This window comes from Plectropomus leopardus, chromosome 3 (genome assembly GCF_026936395.1).
Source record: "Plectropomus leopardus strain MGB_pleo_1.0 chromosome 3, ASM2693639v1, whole genome shotgun sequence".
NCBI classification, from domain to species: domain Eukaryota; kingdom Metazoa; phylum Chordata; class Actinopteri; order Perciformes; family Serranidae; genus Plectropomus; species Plectropomus leopardus.
Window position 1 is genome coordinate 973,102 of NC_142178.1, and position 22,833 is coordinate 995,934.

Consider the following 22,833-nt stretch of genomic DNA (forward strand, 5'->3'; position numbering starts at 1 on the left):
TACTAAGCTAGCTAGATAAATAACTAGGACATTAATGAAACTCACAGTGGATTATGAAAAGATAGCGTCCAGCATGAAAAACAGTTTGTAATCCCTGTATGTGACTTCGAATGAACACTAACGTAACGTAGATAACTTCGACATTAATGAAAACTCACCCCATAAGAAACTGAAAAGTATTCCTGCAGACTTCATTGCCCCCGATCAGATAGCAAGTTCGGGGGTGCTTTCTTTTTGTCGCAGGCTTCTTGGTGGATGTAGTCATCTCAGAAGTAACTACTGTACACCTGTTCGCCTCAAGGTGTCCATTTATTCTCATGTCCTGCCACTCTCTTTTGGCCGCTAAAGAATCCATCCGTACGTTGTACATAAGGTCTGGAGAAAGTTTGCGGCTACACGACTGTATCCAGAGGAGAGAATTCTCGTTTCGTCTTCCATAGAATTTCGCTCTCGTCGATTTCTTCTGTTTCATCTTCTAGTTCAGCTTCAGAATCAGAAGTGAGATCGGCGTCGGCATGACCAGAAGCACCTGCTTCTTGAAGAAGTACTGCCAAAGATTTGCACTGTAACAGCCCCAATTTAGTTCTTCTGCAATGCGTTTTTCCTGCTCCATCTTCACTCAATGATGAAAACATTACACAGCTTCCAGAAGTAGCAGTAACAGGTAAGCCTCATGGCTCAAGTAGCCATGTGGTTCCTCTTTAACGTGCAGCTGTTTGACAGAAAAAAGGAACAACAGCACATGAATAGCCAAAGAAAGCCAGTATGCTCATTTTCTACAGTATCACCACACCCCCAACTAGGAGCCAGCTTTTCCTATAAAACAACCTGGCGATGATGTATGCCTCCTTGTCCCCTGACTGAAAGGCAGCTTCTTTTAGCTCTGAGAAGAACCTTCACCTCCCCATTTATCCAGGCTTTCTGGTTGGGGAATGATCTCTCTGTCGTTGTGATCGCCACATCATCAGCACATTTGCTGATATATGATGTCACAGAGGATGCATATTCTTCAAGACTGTTCTTGTTATCTTGAGTGGCAGCATCTTCAAACATTTGCCAATATGTGTGCTCAAAACAGTCCTGTAGAGCTGCTGTGGCTTCATCTGTCCACACTTTAACAGTTTTAACTGTTGGTTTGACTCTTTATCAGCTGGCAATATGTTGGCAAAAGGAGCAGAAAAATATGGTCTGACAGGCCAAAGTGAGGGCATGGGAGGGCTTTGTAGCTGTCAGGAAAATTTGTATCCGTTAATCCGTTGTCCAGGATATTTCTTCCTCTGGCGGGGATCTTGACATGCTGGTGGAATGTAGGTAAGACAGAGATACACCGGAAGTGAGGTATCACACTTACCGCAGTACGTCAGCATGTCAATCAGGGCCGAAGTCTTCTCTTCCCCGTAATAACTCCCTCATCACTTACTAGAGGGCTGCCTGTGGATTAAGTGAGCACATTCATCACAATTAGTCAAGTTGTAATGTTGTGAAGTGTGCCACCTGACAAGCTCAGGATCTCCACATGCATTGAGAGCATACTCATACTGTCATTGCTGCCTTTCTTAAGTGTTAAATTACTATGAAATTGAGGACGAGTTGTAAAACAGCTGTCTCAGAATTACCTCTCATATTCACATGAAACCGATATCATTCACCTACACAACTGAAAACCACACACACATACACACACACACAACTGAAATGCTTTCACGAACACAACTGAAAACCATTGACAGACACAACTGAAATCATTACACTCACACACAACTAAAAACCATTCACACACAGAACTGAAAACCATACACACACACAACTGAAAACCAGAAGTACATACAACTGAAAACCACACACACACACGAGTGAAAACCACACACACACAACAGAAACTCCCTTTCCAAGGATGTAATTTCTCTAGATGGCATTACCTTGGCCTCTAGCACAACTGTAAGGAACCTCAGAGTTTTATGGTGGAGACCGATGCTGCACGTGTTCTTACAGAACCCAAGAAAAGTTTTAGCTTCTTTGCACTGGCTCCAAATCCAGGATTGAATTTAAAATCGTCCTCCTTACTTAAAAAGTTCTTAATGGTCAGACTCCATCCTATCTGGCTCAGGTTGCCTGGACCAGCCCATAGTTAGGCTGACATAGGTTTGATCTGCGGGGCGACTTTCTATGATACACTGAGCTCCTTTTCCTTCTCTTACTCTCTCCATCTAAAAAATCGCTCATGTCTGCTTACTGCATTACTCTTACTGCTTAGCTTAGCCTGGTATCTGTGATAGCCATTTGTTAGCTTAGCTTAGGCTCGTATCTGTGACAGCTATGCAGTAGTTTAGCTTAGCCTTGCATCTGTGATAGCCATGTCGTACTGTCACTACCTGGGGCTTGCGAATATGGAGCCTGGGACTGTTGAAGTGCACTACGCTAATCCTGTTGCCTCTCCGGAGTATTCCTGCTCCCTTGTTTCCTAGTTTTCCCAGATCCTGGCCGTAACCTTGACTGTCCCTGATTGTGGTGGTGATAGTTTTGCTGGTGCTGTGACCCTGCCTTTGGTTGTGCTCGTGCTGTGGCTACACTGATACTGTACCCCCGGCTTGGCCTGATCATGGTCTTGGTCCTGGTTGCGCCGATGCCTTGATCATGCTTTTGGACACCTCCACTATCAATATACACATGACTCTTATCAACAACCACAATATCATCGTAGAGTGCATTTAGTAATTTCACACCTATCGTTGTAATATGACATGCGTCTGTTTCCATTATTGCTGTGCCTCTCTCCCCCTCTCTTCCCCTCTCTCCTTCTTTCCTTTTTGCCATGATTGTATTTCATTTGTTATATCTGACATCTATTGCAAGTCTGTCCATCCTGGAAGAGGGATCCCTCATCATCCCCTGCTGCTCTTCCTGAGTTTTCTTCCTCTTTTTTCTTCCCCCCCATTACAGGGAGTATTTCCTTGGGTGATGTGAGGGTCTTAGGGCAGAGGGATGTCGTACGCTGTAAAGCTCTTTGAGGCAAACCATTATTTTTATGATAATGGGCTCTATAAATAAAACTGTCTTGACTTGACTTCAAAACCATGCACGCACACAAGTGAAAACCAGACAAGCACAAAACCGAAAACCACATGCACATACAACTGCAAACCACACACACACACACAACTGAAAATGTCACACACACACACACACACACACACACACACACACACACACACACTAGTGAATTGCTCCCATAAAAACAGCGAGAAATTTCAGTTAAACCAGAACACATTTCAGTTAAAACGGAACACATTTCAGTAGAAACCGGAAGGTGGAGTTAAACCAGAAAGTATACAGGAAGTGTAAAGAAGGGAAACCGCACACAACAACCTACAAATGGTCTCGCTGAGGCAGCCTCTTTACTTAACACCATTTTGGCCTCAGCTGAGACAATAAGAACATTAACAAATGGAACAACCTTCACACAGCAACCGGTCGTTGCAGACACGGTGGATAGACAGCTGGCATCCCTCGTTCCATCAGGCCAGTGACAGAACATGCCACGGCAGCTACAGCTCTGGTCAGGAGTATATGGACCACGTTTAGAAGAACTTTGGATCGTGGACTTCCGACACCAGGAGAGGGTAGTAAATCATTGATATTGCCCTGCCATACTAGATTTTTGGTGAGGAAGATACCCCTCAGAATTTGTTACACTTAACTAACAGGATTTTTTATGTCACCAGCAACAGTACAGGGCCTTCATGAGAAGCATGCATGTATAAGTAGTAGCATATCTTTACACTTTAGAACAAAGCCTTCTTTAAATCCTTCCCACAACGAAACTGACACTCAACTCACATGTCCATTTTCCCAAGCAATAAAAAAAGGAAACAAATAGGATATATAACTGAAAACATTGCGGTAAAACAAGGTTATTGGCAGCACACTGACAAGACAGGTCAGCATAGAGAAAAGAGTCAATTAGAACATCTGGGGAAATCATCAGATCATCTGGTAATGGGACACTGTCTGCCGCATAGAAACTTGGACCCGTTCCCAGTTATAAATTTAGAGTTCAGCTTTTCAGGTAAATTGTGACTGCAAAACCTCTATACTGAGTGAAAAAGTATGTGACTGTGAAGCAGTAATAGGGACACAACTTAATATTACATTTTGGGCTAATATTAACATTATATAGGTTTGCCAGCTCTCCTAATAATCTCAAACCAATCTCTCAATTTTCACACCAAATAAGAGGAAGCATCAAGGCTTCTTTTATAATATATATTATAATAAATGATGAGTAAACAATCTCTGCACATAGGGCACTTTACATGTAGCTTCTCTAGATTTTTGCTGCAATGTTCACTTAAATTTGACTGCAATGGACAATTGAAATGTGGACAAAATATAATTTATAATGGGATGAAGAAGGTAATATTAAAGATTACTTCTACTGTGACACTGTAAGCACTAGTACAAATATTAAAATCTAATTTCATTAACTGATCAGTTGGTATCAGAAACCCTTCATTTTTTAACAGGCCTGTTATTGAGAAACATTTGCAAGCATATACAGAAATAGACAGAAGGGAATTAAGGACAAAGCAAAGCAGATTAGAGCAAAGTGGATTTGAACAAATGAATCAAATACACAACACATTTTCTTCTCATGATCTTTTTTGTATGTAAGACTTCAAATTCCTGGTCCCAGAATTCAGGTTTGACGTTAGATCATTTAATACATATTTAGCATAATAAAAATGTTTTTCAGAGTTCAAAAGACCATAACCATGATGGTTAGTGAGTGATGAATTAACAATAAGAATATCAATTAATACAGATTTAAATAGTGAATAAATAATGTTGATTTTTTACCTGCCCGATTTTTCTTTGCACATTAGTACTTTATGGATTTGAATTTCAAATCAAAGCCCATTTCCATGTTTTTTTGTTATTTTTTTTCAACTGCAATCTCAGTATTTCATTATATGTGGCTGCATGACATAATTTGCACTGGCTGTTTTTGTGTAGTCTGATTTTACATCCTTATTTCAGGGCTAGGGAACAGCAGCATGACCATTTCAACAAGGACGTCATACTGCTCCTTAATCCAACATGGGGAGTGGTTTGCAAACAAGGTCCCAAAATACGCTTACACAAACATGGGCACATCCTCAGCGCCTTTGAATTCCAAAAGGCGTGGAACCACCAGACTGTGATAGAACGCATCAGGGATGGCTTTGGTGCACACATTCCAGAGGATGTAAGGTAAGGGCTGCTGTTTTTCTTCTTCTTCTTGCCATGTAACAACATATACCCGTTTGCAAAGAGCAAAATAGATCATTATACATATACAATATGTAACAACAGCATTTATTTTAAAATGTATATGATTTGGTCATGTACCTCATAAAAGCAAAAATTATGGAGATGGACAGACACACACACACACACACACACACACACACACACACACTCACACTCACACTCCAACAGTATTTTTGATGTAATCCTCACATCTTCTTTGTAGCCTCCACTTTCTAATGGCTTGTGGCAACAAGCTGGTGTCCCCTAAGCTCCAGGAAGGTCAGGAGCTCACTGGGATGCTGATCCATAAGGTTTACAGAACCAAAGCATTGTATGTCAGACAATTAAGGACCCTTTTAGTCGGTTTTCTTTATTCTTAATTTATTAAAACTACTTCTTAAATCACACTAAATATAATTATTACCTCCTGGGTCAGCATCTGCTGTTATATTTAGTGTGTATTAGTGAAGGGTTGACTTAAAAAAGAAAAATGCACAGGTTAAGGTTTCATATTTTACTTGGTTATAAAGTTATTTGTTTTCAATATGACTGATTTCAATGCCATAATTTTTGCTTTTGATCTATATATTTTCGGTCTTTCTTTCACTGTTAAAGACTGACTCGGAAGAAGAAAATGAACATCATGACAACACTACCAGATTAACATCGAACATCTATACAACCGATAAGGACAGCAATGATGATTGTGTTGAAGTTGTTCGTCCACAAATCCAAGCAGAAAGGAGGTGCTATGGCAACAGGGCTGCTACACGTTTTGGAGGGTTGACAAGTAATAACAACCTCAGCACTAGCAATGATAATGAAGATGGGTATGGCATCACCCATGCTGCCAGCTCTGCTGTTAAAAGGCTTGGAGTAACACAACAAGGTGATGTCAACCCTGACATAAGTGGTCATGATGCAGGTGGCTTTTCAAGAAGTGATGGACACCCTGGCACTGGAGGTCCTCATAAAGACTGCTCTGCATATTTATCACTCGTGGCTACTCTTACAGATGACTCCTCAGATGTGAAGGAATTAAATGAGGCTGTAATTGCCAGTTTGGAGAGTCACATGAATCACACACAGAGAAGGTGAGGTTGAGAGATAAGGATAACTACTGAAGAGAATTCAATGTTTCCCGCAAAATGAAAGTGCACTGCTCCTGACAGCTGTGGTGCCTCTGCTGGCTCAGTTGGGTTTTAAGCTAAAAGGTGATTTATTATAGGTGAAGAGTAAGTAGGCTGCCTATGATAGAGTCGAAAAATAGCCTTAATTTAATTTCAGACTTTGCCATATACTGCAAAGAACCTGCAAAGTACTATTGGCCTCCATTTTTGTAGCAAAACAACATGACAATAATATTAGCTGAGTTTACTGATAGGTCAAGGAGCCATAGCTTAAGCTGATGGTGAAGTTTTGATGATCCTCTATTGGATCTTAAGGCAAACTACAATATGCGCTAACAGGTTTAACAAGTTATTGCAATTCAAATATGAACTCTTCACCACAGTCAGTAACCATTCAAACTTAAAATAAGAAGTGATAGCTTAGCATTTTTTGTTTAGAATCTCTTAAAAATTCATATCGTGTTGCTTTAATTCTTCATGTTATTGTTGTGATTAATTAAAAACTATTTTAATGTGTTTCAGCTTTGCTGTTCAATTCAGTTTTCACAACAGCAGGAGAGCTGGGTTTGGATGTTGATGCTGAACCCTTGGAAAACAATCAAAACCAATGTGGTACAGAATGACATTGCATCAACCAGATGCACTTGGCATAAAACAATGGCACAAGTAGGCTGTTGCACCGTCATCCATGCCTTTACTGGGGGGAATGCAATACCGGAGAAATATTTCTTTCTGTGATTTTCAGTAGATGGAAGGAGCAGAGAAAGTGGACATTGACCACTTGTTACAGCTGAACACAGTATGTGATCCGATAATTAATAATTAATTAAATTAATTAATTTCATCACATTATGATGATATACATATATTGAAGTGATTGGTTAATTACAACCCAGGTTTTCACAAATAACTGATGCAAAATTTTTCACAACACTGTTTTCATCATTTTTGTTGTTGTTTTTGTAGGGCATAAAAAGGTTCCGGTTCAAGAGATACTGCAGGAACTGTCAAGCAAAATCAACACAAAACACCAGTGCAAATTTAATATAAATCATTCTGCTGTCTGGGAGGGAGCACTGCGGGGCTTCCAAAGGGCATCCTATGACCCCAACTTGAGGATCTGTGTAAAATTCTCAGATGACATGGGGAATGAAGAAGGGGTTGATTTAGGAGGGCCAAGGGGCGAATATTTGGAGGCTGCTGATGGAGTCCACTGCCAGGTCACCCATGTTTGAGGGAAAAGAAAACAGCAAGAACTTGGCTCTTAATAGTACTGGTAATTATTAGATTTTTTATAATTAATAATATGAAACCTTTTAAATTACGTTATTTTTTCACATGTAATTTTTAGCTATTGAATAGATGAAAAATGTATTTCATAGTAGAATTACACTGTTTTCTCTTCTGGTTGACGGCTCAGCAAATCCAGTAATATGAGACATAGCGGACAGTGAACTAATGGAAAAAGTCAAAACGGTTTGTTGTTAGTATTTAAATGTTATATTGCAGTAGAATTATGTTACAATAGAATGTTGTCATGATGGTTTCCATATTTAGAGAGATAATTAGCCCAGCCCAGTCCATTTTTTAACACATTGTATCAATGTGGGACAAAAAAATGCATTACTATGAAATGTTATAGGATCATTGGGCATCATGTCATGTAGACCTCTAGTGTCTGGATTTTTGAAAAATATTATGAGAAAATATTATCATACTTATAGATTGTGTCCATAACAAGTCAGTCTGCTGCTCCATGTGATGCTGGGTATCTGAAAGTAATGCCCTTGATGACCTTGAGAACATAAAGGCACCTCTGCTTGACTACTTGGCCAATGTAGGATGGCTGAGGTCTATGCGGTCAATAAGAGACAGGGATCTGCTTGCACATGACATTGTCATGTTTCAGGTCACCCTACGGGTTTAAGGCCCGTTTCAAAGGTATTCAGTGTTGGTTGTTTACAGTAAGGTTAATCAGAATAGGGATCAGAATGTTACCCTTTACCAAACTGCAAACTTAAAACAGTTGTTCAATACTCTTTGTACAGATTCTGTGAAGGGCTGAAAACGCTTGGAGTGCATGAGACAATCTGAAGCCATCCAGACAGCTTTAGCCCCCTGCTCTGCTATGAGCCAAGTACACTGACTGCTGACCAGGTGGATGACATTTTCAGCATTTGTCTGTCTCCAAAGGGTACCAACAAGAGAGCTGCTGAGGAGATGGTTGTTAGCTTTTGGAGATTATCTCCAGTAGGGCTGGGTATTATCAAGAACCTCACAGTTCAATTCAATTTTGATTCTTCGAGTCATGATTCGATTCGATTTCGATATTAATCCATTTGCTTCAATATTGATTCACTTATGTGTGTTGATGTCAGAAATACCCAGATAATTCATTGACACCAAAACTTATTTTACCATTGCATTATTCTTTATTAAATAAATATTAAAACTAAAATACTTTTTCAGCATACTAACTTGAATTTGATATTTAATTTGTCTGATTTGTTTTAAGCCAGAAGTTGCTCCTGTGAGTAAGTTGCCTCCCCACAGTTCCTTTTTGCTTCACTCCTGGCTTATATGAGAAAACTTTTGCCGTGAGGAGAGTGGCCCGAACTTCCAGAGAGGCACAGACTGAATCGCTGTAGCAACTGAATTCAGCCAGAGCTAACTGCTAACCAATCAAGGGCTGGGTCTAACCTGGAGAGTTAATCTTTGTGCTGGCTGTATTGGAGCTGCTAATGATGCTAACTAAAGAAAGGTCTCCATGGCTGCGGAGCAGCAGCCAGCTTGTATAAGCAACTTCCGGGTTACAACAAATCAGACAGATTAAATATCAAATTCAAGTTTTGCCCGTGGCCTGTTTTTTTCATCTGAACATAAAATCCATGTATGGCAAAAAAAAAAAGTGATGTATTATTGGGTTTCTGATTTATAAAAGAATAATGACATAACCAACTGATTTTGAATTTTTCAATTTTGGATTTCAAATTGAATGTCAAAAGACTGAATGATACATGGATTCAGAACACCTACCACTTGTAATTTTTTTTGTCGAAAAAGAAAAACCACCAAAAACAAAAACTTAAACGTAACTTCAAGTTATAAGAGAAGAGAACGCAGAAGAAATGCAAAAAAACATCGATGTAATGGTTCCCATTTTTTTGTCTTGGATCTATGTTTTCTCGTGACTTCCTGTTTTATCTTGAAATTCTAACTCTCCTCTCGTTTCAGGTGACTTACTTCCTCCCTTTGTGTGTTTTCCCGCCATTGTGATTGTTGGCCCCGCCCTGATTGTCTCCATCTGTTCCCCCTTACATTGTGTATATATAGTTGGCTCTCTGTTGTTGTCTCAGCCTCTAAGTCAGGTCAAGTACAGTGTTTTGTTTGTTACTTTGTTAGCTCTTTGTTTTTAATGATAGTAAAGTTTTTGCTTCCTCCATTGGGTGATTTTCAGTTTTCGCCATTCCTCTGTGTGAGAGTATTTTTTGTTGCACTTTGTTAAATAAATCGTTTTGTTTGATAATTTTGTCTCTCGAGTCGTGCATTTGGGTTCTTGTCCAAGTGTCATGTTCGGCTGCCATGCGGCCCCTCCCCCTCTTCCTCCTTTGTGTGTTTCTCCAGGTCTGCTTACTCTTCTGTGCTCTAACCTGTGTGTATGTGTGAGTGTGAGCGTGGTGTTTCTCCATAGGCTGGTGCAGGCAATCTCCTGATGGGCTGGTGGAGTACTTAAGCTGTGGCTTCAGACCTTCTCGTCGCCAGAGTACTACTCCTGCCAAGTGGTAGATGTTTCTCACAGCCTCTCAGCATTACCTGTTGTTTTTGAGTTTTTGTAGTTGTTGCCTGTGTGGTTAATTCCCTTGTGTCTTTTTTACCTTCTGCCGCAGAGTCACCACAGCTCCTTGCTTCCTGCCCCAGCCATCGTGGTGTTCACTCGTCTGTGTTCCTGCCTGCCTGCCCGCCTGCCTGCCCGCCCGCCTGCCCGCCTGCTCGCTCGCTCGCTCCCCACATTCATCCGAGCACTCAAGACCTCACTAAAGGGATCCTCACCTTGGTTTTGGACTGGATGTGTTCTACACATGGAGACCGCACGGAGCCTCCCCCTCACGTCACAACCAAAGGACGGTTCAACCTCACTTACCCTTCCTTCACTCAGCTCTATCACCATTGTAAATAAATCACACTATTGTTTCACCTAAATCCTCGTCTGTGTCTTGTGTCAGCGCTCGGGTCCAAAAATGTCCAGTATGTTCTTTTATTAAAGAACACCCAAAGTATTTTCTCTTTCTCCCTGTCTCTCTCTCTCACTTTATCTTTTGTTTATTTACTGGTGGGGAAGTTACTACTAATATTTTATTGAGATGGCTTGAGATGTCTTGTAGACAATACAGCTGCAAGCCAAATAACCATAGTTGGTTGGGTGCCTGAACACTATAGACCCTTCGATTTATTGCATGGCGAGGTCTGAATGATCTGTCTGACCCTCCTGCTGTCCAGATTTTGATCTGACAGAACTGCATAACTTAACTGCTCAACTCCCAGACATTGTCTGTGCCTGTAAAGAGTCCTTCGACTAATCCCAAAACATAATACGATTCTCTGCCATGACATTCGACTAAATGCATTGAAGCGCATCAGTGAAAAAAAACATCACACCTCACTGCCAAAAAACACAGCTGTACTTGTAAAAAAAGAGGATCAAGTTAAGTTGATGATCTGGAGCTGATGATAGTAATAAAGAGTGAAACATCTTTCTTTCTCATCTTTGTTGCGAGAGGTCCTGTCAGCAAAAAAATGTGACTACAAACGTGCCTGCTTGAAACATTTATGTGAAAGTTGTGGGAATTTGCTGGGTTGATATTTGCTAAATTGTTAGCTTAAAAAGGATTGAAGATGTCAACAGAAACCGTTGCAGCCTTTGAAATCCCCAGTGAGGATGCTATATGCTATAGCTATTTAGCTAGCTAACCACTATCCCCATCCCAGGATGTTTGTCCAACTGAGAAAGCTGTGTTAGCGATGGGGCCAGAGAGGGATGAGCAGCATGGATGTACTATGCTGTTGAACACGCTGCAATATGAGTCTTGCAGTGATGAGTGATGCTGATGACATGGATGGGATGAAGTATTTTCTAATTCCTAACCTAACCTCACTGATTTCATGTGACAAATAAATGATTGATTCAACTGTTTGTTAGTACTGGTTGATTTCATTGTTGGGCCAAATGTATGAGCTACCATTCTTCCTGTAGCCACACTAAATAAAAGTACCTAACCTGAGTAACCAACTGAGAACACACAGTAAGTCACTCTGTTATTATGTGTTGTACAACTGTGTGTGTGTGTGTGTGTGTGTGTGTGTGTGCAGTGTGTGGTCATACCTAAGAGGGCTGAGCCTGTAATGAAAGGCCTTTGTATGAGTTAATGAGGACCAAAGTACTTAAAGAGATTTAACAGACATTGATTTAATTAATAATTAGCTTGTGCTTTAGCAGTTGGTCAGGGAATTTCAACTGTTTGTAGTGTAATTCTGAATTTGTGTGTGTCTGTAGTGTATGCGAATGTCTCAAGCTTTGATCATTCCATCCACAGATGACCGTGATGTACTTGTGTTTCATGCTGTGAGGGTCGCAATAAAGAGTATGTCAGGCTCCATCAGTTTCTTTCTTCCTCTGGAAGTTCTGCTGTCTTTCTGAGGTCACATGCGTTTCTGCTTGTGACAGAGTCAATCTACACATAGACAAACACACTAATAAACTCCAACTGTAGGACCTGTAGGACCTGGGTGCATGTTTGCACGTTCACACATTTCTGTCATCTGCACTGCCAAACCAAGTCAAGACATTTCAACTACAATCAGAACTAACTGCATCCTCTCTTGATCTCCTTCCCTCTTCCCTGTTCTGTCTCTAATAATCATAAAACAGGTCAGCCAACCCATTCTCATTTCAAACTCATAGAATACTGCCACTGTGACAGTGCATTTAACATAAGATCACAAAGCCAAAGCTATTTTTTGCATCTGCGTGAAACACCGCTGGACAGTTAGGTGAGATGAGGTTGCCGGTGTAGAAGCAGTTGCGGTGTTATAATACGCCGGTGGATGGCTGCTGCGGCACTTGGGAATGCTACCCGATGGAACCTGCTGCGTCAGCAAGAAACACTTCAGGACAACGGCAGGTTGAAACGCTGCCGGTAACAACGTGATATAAGGAGCATGAGGGCACCGAAAGGGTGGGCAGGTGGGTCCAACAAACACAGAACTTTATGCAGGACTCCAGTGTTTGCTTCCTATCTGAATGTGATGTAATTTTTTTTTTTACGTCTCCTTTCCCTAATGCTAACCGCCTGTGCATTCGTTGATGTCCTGCTGTTGGTTGCCATGTGCTTTCGTGCCTAAACATAACCACATGCAGTGTCATCCCACCATGTGCATTTGTTGACAACATGGTAGTGCCATCGCGGGATGTAAAGAGCAGACACAGAAGGAGACCTAGAGCGTAACATGTAGACGCAGAAGTGCACTGCAAAGTAGCAATATGTGGCAACTTTTTTTTTTAAAGGTTGTCTTTGGGGATTTTTCTCTTCATTGATAGGACAGCTGTAGAATGACAGGAAATGTGGGAGAGAGAGGGGAAATGACACACAGCAAAGGGCCACAGGCTGGAATTGAAGCTGGGCCACTGCAAAGGCCTCAGCCTACGGGGTGCACACTCTAGCAGGTGAGCTAGAGGCCACTGACAACTAAAGCCACAAGGCAATTCCATCTGTATGCAATAGAATAAGGCAAAGGGAAAGAAAGAGTTTTGCGCAAACAATATGTGCTACAGTTTCCATACATTTATCAGCCACACAGGGACATTCACCTACAGAATGGCAAACAGTGAAATATTGATGAATTTGAAAAAAATAAGAAAAAAAAAAAGCTTTCTGTAACTCTTTAGCTGCTGAAGCACCTGTCAGTCACATACAGGGATACTCACTACATTTTTTTATCACAGGGCTGTCCCTATGACCCTCTCCTTATGCTTGTCCTTACTTAGACGTCTAAGTGTTACACAGTAGCAGTTGTGAGACTTTACTCACCTAATGTGTACAAAATAAATGTGTATATACAGTATTATAAGAAGAGACAAATTTATACACCCTCGGTTTTATTAACACTGATTTGTCATTGAATTTAAATAATCTAAACACCTGGTGCTCACTTTAGATGTAGATGAAACCAGATGTTATGTAGGCTGCAAAATATAAAGAAACTGCTTTTTTTTCTATTAATATGACTAAATTGCTGTTCCACAAATGATCTGGAAGTTTTCCATCAGTCAGCCCACATTCTGTGACTACTTTAAGCCTTCAGGTGGTAAAAGCACTCCGAGCGCCTTTTCTTTAATGACATATTTAATTATGTATTTTTAAGGTGTGTTATAATGCATGACTATGTTCGACAATTTGACAATTTCTCTCTGGACTGCATATGTCAATATTGCTTATATTTCATAATGAAAAGTGTGAAACAGTTGACTCTTCACTGAAGCCCCTCATGTCCTTCGGGCAAATTATATTGTTCTGTCCTCTCATCTCTCTCAAACACTGCCTGCCAAAAAACTCCATTCCAATGGATGTGCCCCTGCAGCGGAAGTTCCCGGTGTCCGAATTTTATGAATCTAAAAAAAAGCAGGTCCAAAACTGTCTTGGTAATTTTCTGGTCTTTCTCAGCCTGTCTGCACTATTAATAAGGTCCCACTATCGCAAATCTCTACGTAAATTTAGCTGTCCCATGTGCTGACCCTGAACCATGCACTGTGACATGACGTCACATGTCAGATCAGGGGTATTAATTAAATATGGACATTTTAAACATCTTTTTTTATGTATGTCATGATAGGCAAATGATCATATTCTTCATAATTTAAAACAAAAAAGCCCATTAGTTATTGCAGAATAGCCATCTATTTACAGGCCATATTGTTACACCTCAAATGGAGGGTTTTGCTGCAAGCTCAGTACCCAGTACACCTTCTTGTGCCCATGAACAAAGTTATCAATCAGTGATTTTACTTGGTCTACACAAAGATTTGCATTCATTCAGAAATACATCATCATGTAGCATGTTAAAATTGCTCAGTCATTATTCACTCATTTAGGTCTGTGATGTGAACTAGGATTACATTTCACTCTCTTGAACCTCTAAATGACCAGGCAGACTGGCTAAAAGCACTTTTCCACAACAGAATAGTACTATCTCCTCTTGCGGACGCCCCACTGACACAATTAAAGTTATTCTGCTAGTTAGGCTACACATGGCAATGGAGCTTGTCATGTGACTTTCTAAATCAAGCACTGGTTAGCATATTTTATGAAGTCATACCAACTTGAAAGCTGATTTTTTTTGGGGGGGGGGCAGTGATGGAAGCGTTTTGATTTTTGAGCTTTAAGTGCTTGTTTGTATAGTGTTTCAAGTGGTGTCAATGCACTAAGGTTGGACTGTGGTCTTAGTATGCAATAATTCAAAAAAGTGAAAATCATGTTAGAAACATCTTCGCAGCCTCTGTAGACATGTGATTTCCAATTAATCAATTTTTTTACAAGATTGAATTGCACCCTTTGACAGGTTTTTTAAGATGTGACTTCAGTGAAAGGTTTGAGACAATTAACACACCAAGTTATTTGAATTCACTCACAAGCTGCAATTGTTCAACGGCTACAAGTAAACAGGGATCAGTAGCAGGTTTTTTTGGTGTTACAAAAAACCTTGCCAACTGTTTTAGACATATTCAACTGGATGCAGCACTCTTCCAGCCATGGTGTAACTTGAGCCACTGAACTGGTGAGGTTAGCCACAACGTCTGTTTTAGTTCTGACATGTACAAATAAAACTGTGTTGCATTAGTGTGGTGGCGTGGGATCCGTGGATGGGGGAGGACCCACAAGCAAACACTCGGACAGGATTGAGGAGTGATAAAGAGTGTATTTTAATTAGAATAATGTAATGAAAGGGAATAGTAGTGGGGGAAGAGAGCCAGGGAACCATGTGGGCACGGATGGCAGGTGAGGTTGGTGATGGTGCAGGCAGCAAAGGCAGGTGAGGTTGGTGAGGTGGAGGGTGGTGAAGATCCTGAGGTGGTGGCTGAACACAAAGGCTAGGGGCTGGGTGGTGAGGCGCTGGAGCTTGGAGATGAGAGGCACAGGAGAAAACACAAAAAGCCTAATGAGCAAAAACCCAAGATGCACAAGAGCAACTCAAAAAGCACAAAGAGAATCTCAAACTGAGACGGCCGATCTACCACTTGTGATGCAGGCAATAATCTGGTGCTGAGGAGGGGTAAAGTTGGACTATTTAAACTGTGAGAGGATGATTGCAGAGGAGGCGCAGGTGAGAGAGTGTGCCCAGAGCTCCAGCAACCGGAAGCCACGCCCAGCCCCCGCAACACAGACAGACAGAACAGACAACCCAAGCATACACACAGACAGTCCCAAGCACTCACAAACAGTCACAGTGATCACATCACAATTAGGGTGTCAACTTTAGGACAAGCAAATGGAAGGTCATTGATGTATTGACTAAACAAGAGGAGATCGAGAATAGAGCCTTGCAGGACAACAGTAGGCAACTGTAATGGCTCAAATCAATGAATATTCGTTGAAACTGATAGAGATTATGATTCCACCCATTTCACTGCACCATCAGAGAAATTTAAGCAAGGAGAACTTTTTGATTGACAGAATGAAAAAGCTTTCCTGAAGTCAAGAAACACAGACCATAAAACACCACCCTGATCAAGCAGAGATTTTATTGTTTCTATACAGTAACAATTTGCTATTTTTGTTGAATCTCTTTAATCAAATGACTGCATAGCTTTACGCACACACATTGCACCCCCACGCACATATTTATATTACGTACATTCATATATAGTACATATACATACGTATACTTATTTATTATCTACATATTTCCACAACCCCTCACCCATAATGCATACTGTGTATGCTTGCATATAGATTATCTTCAGCTATCGTTGTATATATTGTGTCTTTTTTCTTTGATATCTTTATTTTTAAAATTGCTGTATACAGTATAATGCTACTCTTCTTATATCTCTTTTAAATTGCTGTTTTCCTTCTATCCTTTCTATTTATCATAGGTTTTTTGTATTGGATTGAACACTTGTATATGAATTTAGTGACCATTTACCTCATTATTTGTGTCAATTATTTGAGAGGGGTCTGCCTGCAGGCCTCCACTGTGAAGACACTTCTCTTGCAGACTCTGCTCTCAAGTGACCTCCACTGTCAGAACAGGGAAAAATATGTTTTCTTTGATTGATCTTTACTTAATCAGTCAGCTTCTTGTCTCATAAAATATCCAGTTATCAGTTCATAATAAATTAAGCTGATTGCAGTAAAATGCCGTTGTATATTCTTTAAAGGGAAATTATGAATGGGTAGTGTGTGTGTGAGAGAGAGATTGTTTAGTTATTGTTCAGTTGTTCAAAATGTCTTTTTTTATGATCTGATGTCGCTAGGCTATATAGACAGAGTTTATGTCCCATTTTGACCAAATAAATCAATAGCGCATGTAAATAAGATAACGTTACTAAACGTTAACGTTACTAAAATAATTGAATCTTTATATTACATGTTGCTACACTGGCATGAACCCCCATGTTACGTTCTGGGCAAACAGAATAGGCAAAATCAAAATGTAAATTATCAATATCTACACTTGAGGAATAATGGTTTTCATGTTACATTGTTGGCTAATTAAGTAAAGATTAATCAAAGAAAACATCACTTCCACCGTAACTGTCTATACTATTTTGTTTTTAATTTTTTCCGTGCATTTATTTTGTACTTTGTGTGTTATATCCTGTTCTGTCAGTGGACGTGACTTGAGAGGGAACCTGCACCATAAGTGTCTTCACAGTGGAGGCCTGCAGGCAGACACTCATGAATTATTTTGCTTCACCCACCCCCACCCAAACATCACCTTCCACCAGACTCGGATGCCCTCCAGCTGATTACCAGAATATCGGCACCACTCTCAGCCCATATTGGCTAGCTTTATTTGGAGTGCAATGTCAGCAACAATACCTCATTGCACAGAAAAATTGTGTGCTAGCACAAACACAAATTTTGGTAAATCTGGTGGCTTGCTTTAAACATCATTCATTCATTCATTTATTTCCCGTAACCGCTTGTCCTCGTAAGGGTCGCGGGGGGGCTGGAGCCAATCTCAGCTGTCATCGGGTGGAAGGCGGGGTACACCCTGGACAGGTCGTCAGAGAGAACCCACGCAGACATGGGGAGAACATGCAAACTCCGCACAGAAGGGCCCCCGTCCACGGACCGAACCCCGTTCCAACTGGGTTTCGAACCAGAGACCCTCATAATCATAATAATCCTAATTTGCCTCAGGGGGCTTTACAGCATACAACATCCCTCTGTTTTAAGACCCTCCCATCAACTAAGGAAAATCTCCCCCCAAAAACACCCTGGAAAACGGAGAAAAAAAAAGAAAAAAAAATTCTGAATGTGTCTGAACGTATGACTGTTTGTGCTTCTAATGTGCTAATGACTGATAGGAATGATGTCTGAGACTAATAAGATAACACCTACATTTTTTTACCCCTCTAGTGTCTTGGTCCTCTAGTGCCTTCATCAGCATTTTTGCTTATTGTGATGTCATTTCTTGGAGTAGCTTCAAATGCTTCACACAGCCTAAAATCTGTATGACCTAAGCTAAAGGGTTAAAGTCTTGAAATTCTGTTACTGATAAAAGTAAAAAAAAAAAAAATCATACATCTTTTTTTTTCATCAATTTCACAAAATTATAAACAAACAAACATACAAAAAACATGTTGATCCAAAAAGATTTAGTGCTGTCAGAAACAAGTTATTTGAACTACTGTTTAGTTTTGAGATATACTCTTTTTTTTTTTTTTTAGAAGCAGAGCATTTTTTCAGGTACTGTGGCACAAATACATCATTACTTACATACAATGTGATGAAACAGAAGACTGAAATCTCAGCTTTCTAAAAGCAAAAGGAATGGATGTTCTAGCTATTATGTGTTTATTTTAGATTGATATGGTCAAACAAATGAATAATCTCCAGCGACCATTACGGGGAAGTACAAAATATGCAAAATACTGCGTTTGCATGGCACATAAGGTGAGGTAACATAAAATCGTGATGTAATGACAAGGAAGAAAGAGGTCTTTGCTTTGTGCTGCAAAAAGAACAGATATTTTTGCTACTATAGTTCTTAGATCTATTTAAACAGAATCATGCAAACAATAGATAAAAAATAAAAACAAACAAAAAAACAAACATTTAATTACTGCTTGAGTTTAAACTTTTAATATCTAGTCTTCGTCTGCGCACTGTGACCCAAAATGTACTGAAAGGTTCTAGCCTTGTACATGCACATACACGTGGTTCAGACACACACACACACACACACACAGATGATGAGATAAGGCCCTGGTCCTGGACTACATTGCGAGGCCTTGTAGAGACAGGAGAGTTCCATTAACCAAAGCAGCCGAGCATGGCCCCTGCTGGCTCATCACTATCTGCCACCCCATCTGAGAGAGAGAGAGAGAGAGAGAGAGAGAGAGAGAGAGAGAGAGAGAGAGAGAGAGGATGAAGTGCACAGAGAATGAAAGTGAGGATAGAAAACAGCACCAAGAGAAGTTCTGAGGAAGAAAGGAAAAGGGAGAGAGTGAGAGAAAAGAGGGAGATGGAAATAAATCAGTGAATATCACTTCACACATCACAGTCTATTTGTTCAGCAGATGATTAGTCAGCATACATGGTACAAAAGAGCTGAGGGACCAATATATTTACCGTTAAAGCAGTGGTTTCATGTTTCACTGTGATTTACGAAGGTTTAAATAGCATATCATTCCCCAGTTTCTCACTATATTGTTAACAATATATCAACACTATTGCGCTCTTATTGGAATCTAACTAGACATATAGAACAATTACTCATGGTGCTACACGGCTTATTCTCTGGTTGCTCATCATGCTGGAGTTGATTAAGTCAGAGAATGTGTTTGCCTGACTGTTTGTCCATCTGCTTCCAAAACAGTTAAGCACATGCCTGAATTTTTACTCATCTCCTCCCTTGTGCTCCTCTCCTCTTGTGTTTGGTATCCTCACGGGTGCTAACTTCTCTACCTCCCTCCTCATTTCTCTCCCTCCCCTACTCTCTTTTAATTCCCTGCCTGCGGAACACTGAGAAAAGTGCTGATGAACAATTAAACACGGTCCTTCCCCTGGGAGGCAAGGTCACTGCGTGTGTGTGTGTGTGTGTGTGTGTGTGTGTGTGTGTGTGTGTGTGTGTGTGAGACAGATATATATATATATATATATATATATATATATATATATATATATATAGAGAGAGAGAGAGAGAGAGAGAGAGAGAGAGAGAGAGTTGGCAGAGGTTCAGATACATGCCAGAGGGTAAAAAGGGTGACTAGTGATATACAGTTTGTGTATAGCATCACTGACCTGACAGTGAAAGATGAAGAACCAATATGATATCATGTATGAAGTATCATTGTGTAAACATTGAAGGTGAATCACTTATGTTTTTTGTTGGCATTACTGTGTATCCAGAGCAAATGTTTTTTTCTTTGATATGAGTATCAGTAGCACTGCACTGCAAAAGCTATTGACTTTTTTGTGAGATGGGGACGCAAATTCTTATGAAGCACAGTTTTATTTTGGATTTAAGCTGAGGGAGTTCAGACCAGAACATGCAGTATTTCAACAGCTATTTTAAAGACTGCAACTGAATTTGTTAAAGACATTTATTCATGGTACCTAGAGGACAAATCTTTCTAACTTTGGTGATCTCCTGACTTTCCCTCAAGCTCCACCAGCAGGTCAGATTTTTCACTGACCAACTGAAATATCTCAACATCTACTCTATGGATTGGCACACAATTTTGTACGACATCAATGGTGCCCAGAGGAAGAATCCCACATTTTGTTGATCCCCTGCCTTTTCTCTAATTTATTCTGAGGTTTACATTTGTGGCTATGAGTGTAATATCTCAACTATTGCATTGACCATCACATTCTTGCCCCACTCTCAGTGAATTGTAATCATTCTGGAGATCCCTTGATCCATTGAGTGCTGTCATCAGTGTCGCCCAAAACTTTAGTTCATCACCTGCAAAACTAAAAAATTCCAGCCAATTCTCATCCTGAAAATTGTAATATTGACAGTGCTCTTGGTGTGAGATTGCAATGCTAAATGGCATCTGTCGTGTGCACATGAAACGTCACTGCACTGCATCAGGTGACAACACAGATGGACAGAACCAGCCATGGTGTTATTAAACACCAGCAGATGGCACCAGCTGCCACTGCCGGACTTTGATGCAGGAGACAAGTGTTTGCTTCCTGTCTGTATGTGATGTAACATCAGAGATTGTAGCCTGCTGACTTCAAACTTTAAACTCAAAGCACCACTGTGCCGAAGTAAGCCTCAGAGCTGCAAGCATTACCAGATAGGTGTTCTTTTCATTATCTTGGCTTTTTGACTTTTCCTTTGACTAACAGGGTGTTTGAGGGTACAAAGAAGGGACTGTAGTTTTTTGCCTTGTTTTTAACATAGCTGCAGACTAAGCAGCAGGACAGTGGTCCAGAGAAGACCACCAAGGAGTGCTGTCGTGAAATGTTCAGATACTCGACCTTTAAATGTACTGACTAAATGACCATGCGTTTCACTCGCTGAAGACCTGACTGAAAAGGAAAAAGAAGATAATTGTGAAGATGACTGTTGTACAGTCTGGTGGAGCTACAAGTGTCTTCTAATGTCCTTGTGAACTTTAGAAAGACGTTGCACGTAAACTATTTCTGTCCAAATATCACATGTAATGACTTTATTTACAGTCACAATATATCAAAGACTTTGAGAACTGTTTCCAGTCCATTTTCAAATTACGGTTCAACACCAAAAGGGCCAGAGAATGTGTTTGTCTGATGTCTTCACCAGGAACACACATTCTCATTAACTATACTATAACCTTAACCTAGTGTTGTTCTGTTAACAATATCTTAAACCATATCAGTGCCAAAACAGGAAAAGAATAATACAGTTAAATGTTTTCCATCCACCCCCTGAGGAGGACAGGGAGGCAAAACTGCATCTGCTCTGCCCAGTTTGTGCAATGACAGGTTATGTTGAGCCACAGCCTCCATCAGATACACTGAACAGCTGATTGTGTGCTTTAGTGATGGTGCAGCCATTATGGCCTTTTCCAAGAAACCCCTTGCAATATGGCTTTGTGAGTGCTTTTCCCAAACCTACAAGCAGGCAGGGACTCTCCTGCTGAGGCCTACACAAGCTCATCATCACCTTTTAAGTTTTGATGTTACCTAAATGCTGGCCTATTTAAACACCCAGCAATTACAGATCAACATTGCAGTAGCATTCATCAAGAGTCATGTTTCTGTCCACTTGTAGGTCAAAGAATTACTCCCTTTTGATCTCTTAGGGAAATGGGAAAGGTAGGGAAATGTAGAGCACTGCAGGGATGTTTTTCTTTTGACTAATGCAGAAGTTAAACCTATGGTATTTTTCCACTGGATTTTGGATTATTGCAGAAAATAAGCTCTGTGGTAAACAAATGTTTGTGATACTTACATGTTTTGTTCAGAAAGATAATCTTCACTAATGAAGTCCACTTAAGGACTTTTGAAGCCTAAATGTAATCACCAAAAGTAAATAACTAGTGTTAGCTTATAAACAAACTAAACCATAGTCACATGACTTAACGTCACCCTCATGACGATGCTGTAAAGCCATGTTTGGCGTGATGATGTTCTGCAGTCAGTCTCATTTAGCGACTTGTTGGCAACCGCGTTCCTTAAGACCACCAGGAGTGCTGAAATGTGAAATGCTTACTCATGTTCAGGTTTTAGGACTCATTCCTGGTGCTCTTTTAAGGCTCTTTATTTGGTAAATGCTCTCTTATGCTCACCAGTCAGTTGCCAACTGGACAGTTTGATGCTAAACAGGTAAAGTGAATTTTTAGAGTTTATCTTTTGTAGGTCTCTTTTTTTTCAGCAGTCTCCTGCTCCAGCCGCTAACTATGTGAGAAAGATAAGGAACAAAAACAGTACATTTGTGGGTCAGACAGCTAAATAATGAGCTAAAACATTTTGTGAAGCTCTGTAAAACTCAGGGGAGCTGCAGATGCAGGTGACAATTCTCTTTTGGTTCATCACTACCCTTTCATAGTAACACATTGTCTTTTGATATATTTTTATGGTCTACAGTTCCTACATAGTTCAGCAAATATTGATGTGAACACCCTCAAATAAAAGTTTGGAGACAGCAGCGTCCGATGCATTGTTTTTATTTCAAATATTCAAAATCAAAATAT

General features: G+C 40.3%; 1 pseudogene; it reads left to right on the forward strand.

Moving 5' to 3' along the window:
• Positions 1-515: 515 nt before the first annotated feature.
• On the forward strand, positions 516-8,831 carry LOC148189854 (uncharacterized; annotated as a pseudogene).
• Positions 8,832-22,833: the final 14,002 nt, after the last annotated feature.